The sequence below is a fragment of the Capsicum annuum genome, chromosome 10 (assembly GCF_002878395.1).
Source record: "Capsicum annuum cultivar UCD-10X-F1 chromosome 10, UCD10Xv1.1, whole genome shotgun sequence".
Taxonomy (NCBI): domain Eukaryota; kingdom Viridiplantae; phylum Streptophyta; class Magnoliopsida; order Solanales; family Solanaceae; genus Capsicum; species Capsicum annuum.
In genome coordinates, this window is record NC_061120.1 from 37085704 (window position 1) to 37098904 (window position 13201).

Below are 13201 nucleotides of genomic sequence, written 5' to 3' on the forward strand. Positions count from 1 at the left end.
CATTTTTGTCACTTGGTCGTGACTTGGAAGGGCACCGCAACGCGGAGGAATTGCGTTGGTGCACTGAAAATTGACAATCCTAAAATTGAGCCTTGGCGAGACGCGGTGAAATCACGGAGGATCACTGGAAAATGACAATTGCCATTTTGGATGGCTCCACGGCGCGCTCAAGTATCAGTTGGCACATTGTCTCACTAAAATTGCTCTAACTCTTCACCCGAGTGTCAGATTTGGGTGAATTTGGTATTGATGGAAATCTTATTCAATTCTCCACATAACAAAAAGTAGAAATTAGAGAAATACCACATGATTTAAATATCAATCACTTTGGAAGTCACCCATACTCACTCAGAAGATGAATTTAGGCTTAAGGAACGATCGGGGTATTACAATTGATTTCCAGGGAAATAAGATTTTCCTTCTCAGCTATGGTAAGCCCCTATATCAGTGTAATGGGTTCCATTTGATTATTGGTGATAATTAGAAAAAATTTGGAGTATCCCGTGAACCATCCCCCTCTATGGTCCCTAATCACTCCACTCATGCCTCCCTTACCAGGATTTCCCAGACAAGAGCCTTTAAAGGTTTAAAGTGGCCAACTCTTGGAAGAGACTATCTGATATGGATAGTCCTTGTCCGAGTAGAAGGGTTAGAGTTGCTAATAATGTGGTTGTATTCTACAGCCTTAGCATGGATGTTTTTAAAGTCGGCCTTATCCCTCCTATTGTTAAAGAGGTTTCTATTCCTGTTATTCTAAATAGCCTAGAAAAGAAAAAGGGAGAAGTTGATGCTAAGAAAAAAGTTGGTTAAAAGGTTTCTAGGAAAGTTTCTTCTAAGTAGCCTGCCAGTTCTAAGGATAGAAATAGTTAATTACCATATTGCTATGGTTTTCCTTAGCAATTATGAGGTTCTAAAGGTCTGAGGATTGGGGACATTAGAAAAAAATATGCATGATATCCTTAGAGGAGTAGTTGCAGCTATGACATATACGTGAAATATTGATTCCTATTTTGGAGAGAGTGAGACTGGTGGGGAGATGGTTGTACTGAGCCAACCAAAGGAAGATCTTGATCTTTGGGGGGCATGTTACCTTCCAAATCTATTAGAAATGTTGAAATATTCCATGGGTGATCTTATTCTAATTTTTGGCTAAGTGAGAGTAGGCGTTGGCACTAGTAAAGAGGCCATTACCAGTGAGACCCTAAATTAGGTAGTCCTTCTTGTATTTAGTATTTAGGAAGAAAGAGTTATCGAAGTGGTCAGTAATGTGATTTAGGGTCTAGAAAGGTATAGGGGTAAGATCCCACAATAGGTTTTTCTAGATGGAAGCAAGTTTAAGATTTTCAAAGGACAGGAAAAGGGGGCCCTAGATGATATTTCTCGTAGGGGGGTTGGTTGGTTGTTTTGGGATCCATTTATCAGTCTAAAAGTTAAGTTTTTCCCTATTATGGACAATCCACTGTAAAGCTTTGACACAGTGGGACCAACCAAATTAGATATTCCTCCAAGTCCTGGAAGAGTTAAACTTTTGGAAAGATCTAGTCAAGAAAGAGTACTTGTTCCTGAGGACAGAGGCTAAGATCTTGTGAGGTAGTTGATTTTATCTTCAGGCCAAATTGGTGAGTATAGTTTCATTCCTGATAGCAGTTTTTTGAATGCCTAGCCTACCTTTCTTTGTGGGAAGAGTGATGATGTCCCAATTGAGCAAATGGATTTCCCTTTTATCAGTAGTGGAACCCCAGATGAAGTTTTTGGTGCACCTATCTACTGTGCTATGGTTTTTGGAAGGAATGGAGATGAATTGCATAATATGGGTAAGGATACTACTAATGGAGGATTTAGTAAGTATAGTCCTACCAGCCATGTTGAGGAATTTAACTTTCCACCCAAAAATTTTAGAATGGAGATTGTCAACCAAGAATTCAAAGTCTCTGTTAGAAGGTTTTTTGTGGAAGACTGGGAAACCTAAATACTTCCCAAATTTCTCTTTTGCTTGGATGTTCAGAATCCTAGCCAAATTAGCCTTAGTTTCAGGACTGCAGTTGTTAGAGAAGAGGACTTTAGATTTAAGATAGTTGATCTTTTGGATAGAGTGAAGGCTAAAGTAAGACTGGGTTTTATTCCTAATATTTCAGTTCTCTTCATTGGCTTTAACAAACAGGATTAGATCATCAGCATTGAACAGATGAGAGATGGGGAGGACCTTTCATACTGATGGAATTAGGTTTCAGTGTAGGAGGTTAATTTCATAGTCAATTCTTCTAGAGAGGAGCTCCATGCACATAATGAATAGGTAAGGGGAGAGAGGGTCCCCTTATCTAATATCTCTAGTATGATGGACGGTGGAGAGGGGGTTTTTTCTTCATTCATCAAGATAGAAATGGAGAAGAAAGAAATGCAAGACATGATAAGGGATCTAAGATTAGGGGGAACTCTGAAGAAATGGATAGCTTATCTTATGACGCTCCATTCTACTCTATAAAAAAATTTCTCTAGATCAATCTTGAGGATCATATTGGCCTTCTTTCCTTTTATTTTCCTAAAGTAAGATATCATCTCTTAGACAATAATAGTATTGTCAGAGGTTCTTCTATTGGAAAGAAAGATAGATTTGATGGGGCTGATGATTGAATTAAGGTGACGCTTGATTCTGTTAGAAATGATCTTGGTGATGATTTTATACTGGGTATTACAGAGTCCTATAGGTATGAAGTTCCTAAGATGAGATGCATTGGTGCATTTGAGGATCAGACAGAGGAAGGTAGTGTTGACTTCTTTGTCCATTTTGCAAGAGTGAAAGGTCTCAGTGCATAAGTTGGTGACATAAGTCCACAGAATATCCCAGTATTTTGTGTAGAGGGGGGTAGATACCATTAGGGCCAGGGGCCTTCCTAGGTTTGAAAGATAAGACAACCCTTTTTATTTCCCTAATTATAGGGATGGCATCTAGGTCAGGATGGTTTCTAGGATCAATGGATCCTTTAGTAGAGGGATTATTTTGGCAATTAAGAAAGGAGTGGTGGTGTTCAGTGGTTAAAAAAGAGATGTAAAAATCAAGGACCTTTTCCTTGATGTCCTAAGGAGTATAGGACCAATTACCTGAGTCATCCTGGAGGAAATTAATTCTATTCCTCCTCTTCCTCCTCCTATTGAGGGTGAAGGTGTGGAAAAAATTCATGCTGGAATCTCCCTCAGCCAGTTGATCTATCTTGAATTTTAGTCTCCTGAATTCCTACTCCTAAAGGAGGATTGATTTGAATTCCTTGGTGAGGTTGAGTTCAAGCTCATGTACAAAGGGGCTATGTGGGTAGTTTGTGGATCTTTTGATTCCAGCAAGCCTACTTAAGATTTTCTTCTTTTTCTAGAAGATATTGCCAAAGGTAGTTTTATTTTAGGAGGTAGCTCTAATTTGGAAGCTAGAGACAACTTTGGTGAGGTAGGAGGAGGATATGAAGGAACCCCTGACTATGTTAATAAAGTCAGGGTGGGAGCACCATATAGTTTTAAGCCTGAAGGGCTTGTCAGAGATTTGGATCTCCCTTTGGAAATTAATTTTTAGGAGGCAGTGGTCAGAGTGAGTTCTAGGCAGGTGAGTGACAGTAGCTTTAGGATAGAGAGTGATCCATTGATCATTGGCAAAGCATCTATCTAGTTTCTCCAAGATAAGGTTCCATCTATTCTTATATCTTTTATTAGTCCAGGTAAAATTTATTGCCCTTACAGCTAAGGTCTATAAGGCTGCAATTGTTGATGCAGTCCTAAAAAACACTGGTTTTAATGGGGCTGATGGGGTTACCTCCAAACTTCTTTGAGGCTCTAAGAACCTCATTGAAGTCACCCCTAATAAGTTAAGGGCTATTGGAATGGGTACTGATGGAGTTGGCAAACTCGAGGAGGTTTTCCTGCCTTCAAATGTATTACTAGCATATATAGCACTAAAAAATAAGATGAGAGAGAGTTGTTTACCTTGATGGTGGTGTGGATGGCTTATGGGGAGATGGTGATGTCCTGGATAGAAATACTGGAGTTATCCCATATGATCACAATGCCTCTAGAGTTTCTAGAGGCAGGGAATTAGATGAGATTAATGAAACCAAGAATGTCAGCCATGGATTTGTGATCTTTCGTACGAGTTTCCAGAAGAGCAACAAAAGTGGGTTTATGGATGTTGACCATAGATCTGCAGTATCTTTTGAACTCTGCATTGTTTACACCCCTAACATTTCATATTATGTTGTTCATCATTAATGGTGTTAAGGGTGTGTTGAGGTCCTGCAATATTCCTTTGCTTTTGTACAAGGGGAGAAAGGTTGTTGCATTCATTATTTTTTCCTTTTCTTAGACAGTGGTTTTATTTTTGTAGAGTAAAAGATGCTAGGGTTTGGGAGAATAAGCTCTAGGTCCATTTGTTGAGTTCTTTTGGTAAGAGAATAAGGTGCATCTCGCTTATAAGATCCTCGAAGGAGTAGTTGAGAGGCCTTTCTAAAGTGAGCACCTCTGCCTTTGAGACCTTAAGGCTTGCTACGATGCTTTCCATTTTTCTGTTGCTCTGATCAAGGCTTCCATCATTTTTTCTTTCTTATCCAGCTCCAGAGTGATTGTTAGCAGAGAGAATTCTGGAGTTGTTGGGGTCATGGATGTCAGAGGGGGGTCCCTATTATCCCTGACAAAAAGGGGTCCAGAAGCTAAGAGGCCTGATATCTTGGGAGGAAAGAAGGGGAGGTTATTGTTCATGCTCATTAGCTCGGTCGAGATTTGTTTTGGCAATAGGTTGGGAGGGAGATTCTGGTTTGTGAGGCTCATGAGAGTTTCCAGCCAGCCATTCTGCCCATAGTTCAAGAGGCCCTGGTTCAGGTCCTCCATTATCAATTGTGCTAGATAGAATGGATTCAAAATTAGCATAGTAATGTGCCTCCCTTCCAGATTCTAGTAGAGAGAAACCATCAGCTGAGATAGGCATATTTCTAGCCATGATGTTGGTTGATGGTTTATTCCTAGAGGTTGGGTCTGAAAATTATCGAGTTCAAGGTTTAGTTATACATTGATGGGTTTATTATATTTCCCTTAAGTTTTAGAAACTAAAGGAGGGGAAAGAATTATTGGTGTATTCTGTATATACCTTTGGAGGGAAGGTATTTAGTGAGGTGGGAATTTTGAAGTTCCCTTATAATTACCATTTTCTTTAGAATTAAATGGAAAGACATAAGAAGTAACTTCTCCTTGACTGATGTAAGAGTCTTGCACAGGTGCGAGAGGTACTAAAAATTGAGTACCAGAGGCAGATGGTATAGAAATTGAGAATCGATGAAAGTTTTCCAGCTCATTATTGCATTCGAAGTCTTTAATCTTAGAATTAAAAAGAGTAAAATTAAAATTAAAATTTGGATTATGGGCTTCGGGGCATCCTAGTTGAGGACTAATATTGGGGATGTGGGCTTGGGCGCATTCTTGGGCCTTTTTATTTTCCTCCAGCCCAAAATGGATACTCTGCTTCCTAGGCCCTTTGGAAATGTGATTAGTATTGTGTTTGGCCATTGTGGATTTTTCCATTTGGCCCAAGATTTTTTCTTTCTGGCCCAACAAGGTGTTGGACATCTGAGTATGGGTACTTCTTTGGTCTGGGCCCGGAGTATTAGGGCTAATCTTGCTTTCATTTCTGCCGGTCACACCGCCGTTTCTGGTGGTGCAGTAGCATAGGTTCAAAATTTGGAGGAATTTACCCGTTTGTGCATCGAACATCTTTACCTACATGTTCGCTCCTGTATGGTGGTTTCTTATCGGTTTTATTTTGGGAACTTTGGATCTTCATTTTGCGAAGAAAACCTTTTACTAATCACTCTTCGGTGGTGTCGGTTTGTCCTGTGGTGGAGTTGCATCACCGAATTGGTCTCCGGGAGTAAGAATTGGTTCCTAGGGCTTGTGGGGACATTGGCCGAAGACATGTCCAAGTCTGCCACAGCCCTTGCATAGGAGTCCTTCACCTTCGTAGAGTATTGCCTAGGTATGATTCTTTATTACAACCTTAGTTCTAACCAGGTTTTTGAGTGGGGCCTGGACACAAATTCTGGCATAGCAGCCTCTGAGAGTGGCAGAGGTGCATGCGTCGATCTTCAACAGCTTCCTAATTCTTCTTCGAACTTTCTCCGGTATCTGGCCATCATAAAGTTCTGTAGGTAGTTGGGGTATTCTGACCCAGATTGTCGTAGTCTTAATTAGGGATTTGGAGGGGATGAAGTTTGGTTCCCAGACTCTCATTAATAAAAAAGCTTCGAAAATAAACTAAGGGCCTCCTTGTATTGCTATCGATTGTGATGTTGGAACTTTGAATTTGATTGTGAATAATTTGAGACCTAAATCGATGAGGGTGATGGTTTTCTTCAGGTTCATAGATCTGTCAGCTTTTTTCTTTAGGTATTCGTGGTTAAAACTATTTCACAATGTTTTGATGATAACTGGGAATTTTCATGGGGCATAAAGTCATAGTCTGTCCTCTGTGGAGAGGGTAATTAATGAGTTATCAGTGGGATTCAACAGGGAGGCTTCCAGATCTGATAAGAGGGTATAGTAGTTTAGGATTTTGTCTTTCCCTTTTAGGGTTTTGAGGTATGTGAGTTTCTCATTTTTGCTAATTACCATATTGCAATCGGATGCATTTGGGGGTTTAGGTGGGTTTGGTGGTTCAAGGGGGTCGCTCATATTTTGGTCAAAGTTTTGGGATTTGTTTTTGTAAAATCTAGAGGGAAGCTTGTCTGTCTCTCTCTAGAAAAACCTTCTTTTTAGGGAGGGTGGTCGATTGAAAATTTGAAATGCCTTCTCCTAACAAACTCAGAATCAGAAGAGCATACCAAAGTGGAATTAAAGTTTTGTATTATGACGTGGAACAATCAAAACCGTTGGTTTCTAAAAGAATCCCAAATCAAAAGGGACCTTCTACTTTCCTCACTCCATTTAGCGTAAACAATGATTCCTTTATTCTCTTGCATTTATCACAATTTTTTTTACTTTTTTTGGTCTATTTATTTGGGGTATTTTAATCAGGCATTGTATTTAAGAAATAGAAAAACCTTGATATAGTATTTACTATTTCTGTCTTATTTTATGTGTCGTCATTTGATCGAACAGGAAATTTAAGAAATAAGTAATGACTTTGTAAAATTTACAAAATTGACCTCTTAAAGTTATCTTAATATTTACTTTTTAGTTGTCTTTTCGTAATAAGTGGGATCCACTAAGGATAAAATGAGAATGAAGCCATGAAATAGTTATCAATCAAGGAAAGATGACATTTTTTTGGGGACGACCAAAAAGGAAATAACTATACATAAAATGGGACGGGGGTGGGGGGGGGGGGGTATTAAATTAATTTGTATTAAAAATATATATAAAATGAGATGGAGGGATTAATTGAATTTCTATATTTACTTATCATTTTTGACGTATTAAGACAAGATAATTTATTTTCTACTTTATTCTCAGTATTACTTGTTTTTTTCCAAATTAATTTTACGGCATAATATAAATATTATTAATTAAAAATACTATGATAAATTAATTAAATTTTTAATTATTTTTTTAATAAATATGTTAAAGCAAAATATGATAAGTAAATTCCCATGGTATTTTACATACCACTGCGTTTGGGTATCTAAAGAATCCCAAATCAAAGGAACTTCCATTTTGGTCAGCAATCATGTACTCTATTCGTCTCATTTTATTCGTCCTAAATTTTTTAATTTAATTTTTTATTTTATATATTATTTTTTTATTAATCAAAACAGGATAATTTTTTTCCTTTTCACCCTTAGTATTAATTGTTTTCTCCAAATTAAAATGTAAACATTATTTAATAAGATACTTAAATAAAGTATTCATATTATTAATTATTTTTTTTAATTAATGTGAAATATTAAATTGAGACGAGCAAAATGGTACGAATGAAGTAATTCCCTCAAATTTCCCTAATATTTTACCGTACGTAACACGTCTATCTTATCTGCTAGCCATTTCTCCAGTGAAAAAACATAAAACACGCGAGTCATCATAGAAATGACCAAATGCCACACGACAACTCTCCCATGCGAATTATCTCCAAATCCACCAAATAATCTATAATTAGAAGATGTCGGGTCGTGGTTCCAATCTCCAAGACCATGACCCGACATCTTTCCCCCTTATATAAACTGAACCCTTCCATGCAAATCTCGCTCATTTCACAATCGTTTACAGTTTTCCTACTTATCCTTTTCCAACCAAATTTCTTCTTCTTCCATGGCAAATAATTTCGTTAAAACTGTATGGTGGGATGTTCATTCGACTGTTAGGTTTGTGTTCTTTCTCTTGGTTTTAAAATTTAATTCTCTTTTTTGAACAAGAAAATTTGTTTCTTCTGAAGTTGTACTGGGGATATTCGAGTCGTGTAAGTGTGTGTTAGAAGGTGATTATCTTTTGATTAAATTCCTTTTTTGCTTCTTTTGAGGAGGTAGCCGAGGCTCTTAGCCTTGACGCGTTCCAAAGGCCCCAGCTATTACAGAATTGGTGAACAAATTCCTATACAAAAACCACATTAGTTTCTCCATCTTTCATCCTTTCTTTGATTTTTCCTTCCTAAAAAAAATAGAAAAATAATAGAATATGGAAGAGCTGCCTGCCCTAGGTTGTTGTGTAGACACTGTTGCTTCCCTTCCTCTCCTTTAGGATAACACTCTTCCTGCGTTGAAGATTTTTCCTTCGGCGTACCTCTTTCGACAGATGCCTATTGGTCTCCAAAGCTCATCCGATCTGTATGGGGTCGATGGATGAGGTGCTCCGTATTTCACCATTACTTCTTCAGATGATATCTCTGTATAGACACATAGTACCGATACCCTTCCTCACCAAGAAATTGATCTCCTTAAGGTCGTGAAGAAGGCTTCCGACCAGATAAATTCTGGTGGACTGGGGTTACAGCTCCCACTCGTTGTTCGATTCCCTGATGTTCTGAAGAATCAATTAGAATTACTTCAATTGGTTTTTGATTACGTGGTTCAATCTCAAGGATATGAGGCTCATTACCAAGGTTTTTATCCTATTAAATGCGATCAGGAAAGGTTTGTTGTTGATGATATTGTCAAATTTGGGTCGGGTTTTTGATTTGGTCATAAAGCCGGGTCGAAACCAGAACTCCTTTTAGCCATGAGCTCTCTCTACAAAGGTAGCTGGGAGGGTCTTCTTGTATGCAATGGATTCAAGGATGTTGAATACATTTCACTCGCTTTGGTTGCAAGAAAGCTCCAATTGAACACGATAATTATGCTTTAACAAGAGGAAAAGCTTGATTTGGTGATTGACATTAGCCGTAAAATAGCGGTTCAACCTGTAATTGTGCTCCAGGCTAAGCTTAGGACCAAACATTTTAGTCATTTTGGATCTACTTCTGGAGAGAAAGGTAATTTTGGGCTTACAATAAGACAACTCCTTCGTGTGGTGAAAAATCTCAAAGAATCTGGAATGTTGGATTGTCTTCGATTGCTAGATTTTTATATCGGATCTATGAACCTCTCAACGAATTTGCTTGCTGAGGGAGTTGGTGAGGATGCCCAGGTTTATTGTGAGTTAGTATGCCTTGGTGCTGGCATAAAATTCATTGATGCTGGTGGTGGGCTTGGAATTGACTATGATGGTACCAAATCTTGCGATTCTGATGTTTTGGTTGGATATGGCCTTCAGGAATACGCCTCTACAGTTGTTCAAGCCATCCAATTTGTTTGTGACAGTAAGAAAGTGAAGCATCTGGTGATCTGTAGCAAAAGTGGCAGAGTAATTGTATCTCATCACTCTGTTCTGATATTTTAAGTTGTTTTTTCAACTACTATACATTCTCATGAGTTTTCTCCTCTTTGTCTCCAGTCTATTGTGGAGAATCTCAATGATGATGCTGGTTGCAAATTACATGAATCTGTTTGCTGCTGCTATTCATGGAGAGTACGATACCTGTATGTTGTATGCCGATCAATTGAAACAGAGATGTGTGGAGCAGTTCAAAGATGGTAATTTGGACATTGAACAACTTGATGCTGTGGATGCCATATGTGAGTTTGTGTCAAAGGCTATTGGCACATCTGATTCCGCGCACACATATCATGTGGATCTATCCATTTTTACTTCAATTCCTGATTTTTGGGCTATTGACCAACTATTCCCAATTATTCCCATCGATAATCTAGACGAACGACCTGGAGCTTGGGGAATTTATCAGACTTGACATATGACTGTGATGGGAAGATTGATAGGTTCATTGGAGGGGAGTCAAGCTTGCCTCTCCATGAATTGGGAAGCAATGATGGACCTAATTATCTAGGAATATTTTTGGGTGGTGCTTATGAGGAGGCGCTCGGGGTACTCCACAACCTGTTCGGTAGACCCAGCATCTTGCGCGTGTCACAAAGTGATAGCCCTTACCGATTCACCGTGACATGTGTATTACCTGGCCCGTCATGTGCTGACGTTCTCTGGGTGATGCACCATGAGCCTAAATTCATGTTCGGGACACTCAGGCACTTTACTGAGGAATTTGTGCTCAAGGAAGAACAAGAATAGGATAATAATAGGCTGACATTCACATCTTTGGTTAGCAGCATAAATCAGTCCTTCCACAATATGCCTTATCTAGCACTTCATTCATCGTGCTGCCTTAGTGCTGCTTTATTGCAACAATGAGAACGTTGTCGGGGGTGAGGCAGAATCTGCAATAGGGGAGATGAATTCTAGCCCTACTGCGTTGGTCGAAATATTTCCTATCATTTTTATATTCCACCATTGGTCCTTTTTTTGTTCTTCTAGTAATAATTAAAGTTTGTCATTGAGGTGGTCAGTTTTATTAGCCACCATGCTCATTTATGTCATTTTTTGTCTAATCTTTTTGTGTTGTATTTAGAGTGGGGGCACGTGCTGAATCTCAATCCGATATATTCATTTGGTATTGAATTCCCTATCCTCATTTTCTCGAGAAAATTGAAGGAAAGATGTCTTTTAAGAATTGGTGATATTGACCAACAGATAGGGTCAAACATCATTAGAATACTTGATTAAGTTAATTGTGGACTTAATTAATATTTTCAAAACTTTCTAATCTTTTTAAAAATACAAATCAACTCAATCCACACCCCTCTTCAATTCAAATCAACCACTCTCTCTTCTCTTTTCAGCTTCTCTCAACTCTCTCCCAATCAACAGTTCTGCAAAATTTCTCCCTTCAATCTCTGGCGACAAATAGTCTGACGAGTTTTTTTTTACTTTCAACCATCAATCGACGTGAATACTTCTCCGGCGACAACAACTTTAAGTTTTTTGTCATCCCATTTCCTTTTTCACAGGTAAAAAATTATGAAGAAACAGAGGAATTTGAGCAAACTACTCTTCTGGTATTGAAATGTGGACTGAATAAAATCCTAATTTCTAGCATTTCTGTATTTCTTCTTCTTGTTGTCGTACTGTTGATTCGAATTTGTTGGTGATTTTTGGTCACAGTTGATATTTTTAGTGTGTGTGTGTGATGTATTGGTGTTGCTGGGTTGATTTGTTATTTGTCTTGGTAGAAATGGTATTGCAATAGTTGAAACATCTGATGTAATAGATGAAACATATGATGCAACAGATGAAAATTTGATGCAATAGATGAAAAATCTGATATAACTATGAAAATTTGATTCAACAGGTAAACATTCTAACAGATCATTCATCTGTTGTGACAGACGAATCTTCTGTTTGGAAGAAATCTAAACAATATTGATCCAACAGATAACTGATTAATAATCTATTTTTATCCTTTTCAATGATTTACTCTTTATTTTACAGCAGATTAAGACTGTTTTTATTCTTTCCAATGGTTTACTTATCCATTGCAATAGGTCGGTTATCTGTTACAGCAGATAACATATCTGGTGGAACAGATTAGTGATTCGTTTTAATTCTTTCCAATGGTTTACTCATCCGTTGCAATAAGTCAGTTATATGTTGCAACAGATAAAATACCTGATGCAACAGATTAGTGATCTGTTTTTATGGTTTCCGACGGATTACTCATCGTTGCAACAGGTCAATTATATGTTGCATCAGATAAAATACCAGGTGCAATAGATAGTGCTATTTTTATGGTTCCTATGGATTACTCATCTGTTGCAACAGGTCGGTTATATGTTGCAACAGATAACATACCTGGTGCAACAGATTAGTTGTCTGTTGGAACTGTTATATTACTGTTATGCATTAATCAATTCTAATCTATGTTATGTTCCTGTTAATTTAAGATAACATGGCTCCCAAAAGAAAGGAAATCGAATTAAGTCCAAGTAAAGGAACAAGTGCAGCAGCTCAGCTACATTCACTACTCTATGAGCTTGCTTTACAAGCGTTATCTCAATTAAGAGCAGAATATAATGAACACGGGGAGGAGGAATCTTTCAAAAGAGATGATCCAAATACTAATAGCCCTCCTGGTGAAGAGTTGGTTAAAACCTTCAGTATTAATCATTATCCTATGAGAATGCAGTTTGATGGTGCCACAGATTTAACGGGTGATCTCGTGGTTAAGTCAGTCTTGGGAAAATCTTTCGATGTCTTCAGAAAAATACTTCGAGAATAAAAATTAGATTCTTATTTCAGGAAAAGATGGTTTGGACAATAGCTTGATTTGCCGGAGGACAATAATGCTCGACTCCAGATGAAAATGGTATATAATCTTCTCAAGCGTAGGTTTATGTATGAAAACAAAGATAAGATGGATGAGGTGTGGATAAATTACTGTGGCATGCCTGTTTGTTTTGGTTGGAAGGAGTTTGTCATGATTACTGGACTAAAATGTTATCCTTCTTCTCCTTCTCAAGTTATACCTACTCTGACCCAAAAAAAGCACCTCGCATACCCAAAAAAGAAAAAGGCAAGTCGAGTGATCGTGATGACCTGGTGTCCATTATTGGTCCAAGCTTCAAAAACAAAAATCTGATTAAAGCATTGAAAGGTAAATGACATTCAAAGAAGCACAAGCAATCATTGTTCTTGGTTTGGTTTGTACATAATATTCTTTGGGCAAGAGATGTTAACAACAACATAAGCCACGATTTAATAAATCTCTTCGAGGATCTTGGGGCACTTAAAATCTATCCTTGGGGTTATGAAAGCTTCAAAATGACTGTCGAATATTTGTTGACTCCATTAACGCCAAAAA

The 13201-nt window shown here is 38.0% G+C and overlaps 1 pseudogene; it reads left to right on the plus strand.

Moving 5' to 3' along the window:
- The first annotated feature begins 8053 nt into the window (after nucleotides 1-8053).
- On the plus strand, nucleotides 8054-10962 carry LOC107845419 (annotated as a pseudogene).
- The last annotated feature ends 2239 nt before the right edge of the window (nucleotides 10963-13201 follow it).